Genomic DNA, 391 nt, shown 5'->3' on the forward strand with positions numbered 1-391 from the left:
TAGCTCTGCTGCTAGCTGTCGGTGTAGCACGGTTAGCTCTGCTGCTAACTGTCGGTGTAGCACGGTTAGCTCTGCTGCTGTCGGTGTGACACGGTTAGCTCTGCTGCTAACTGTCGGTGTAGCACGGTTAGCTCTGCTGCTAGCTGTCGGTGTAGCACGGTTAGCTCTGCTGCTAGCTGTCGGTGTAGCACGGTTAGCTCTGCTGCTAGCTGTCGGTGTAGCACGGTTAGCTTTAATGCTAGTTCAGCTTCCCGGATATAGGAAGACCTTTGGTTTCACCACGTCCTTTCTTTGGTTGTATTTCTGGCAAAAATAAAAAAGCGAACTGCTGCCGGTCCCTCCGGAACAAAAAGGCGGTCTGCTCTGACAGTCCTGATGTGCTGACTCTGGA

This window comes from Nematolebias whitei, chromosome 7 (genome assembly GCF_014905685.2).
Source record: "Nematolebias whitei isolate Nwh7 chromosome 7, NemWhi1, whole genome shotgun sequence".
NCBI lineage: Eukaryota > Metazoa > Chordata > Actinopteri > Cyprinodontiformes > Rivulidae > Nematolebias > Nematolebias whitei.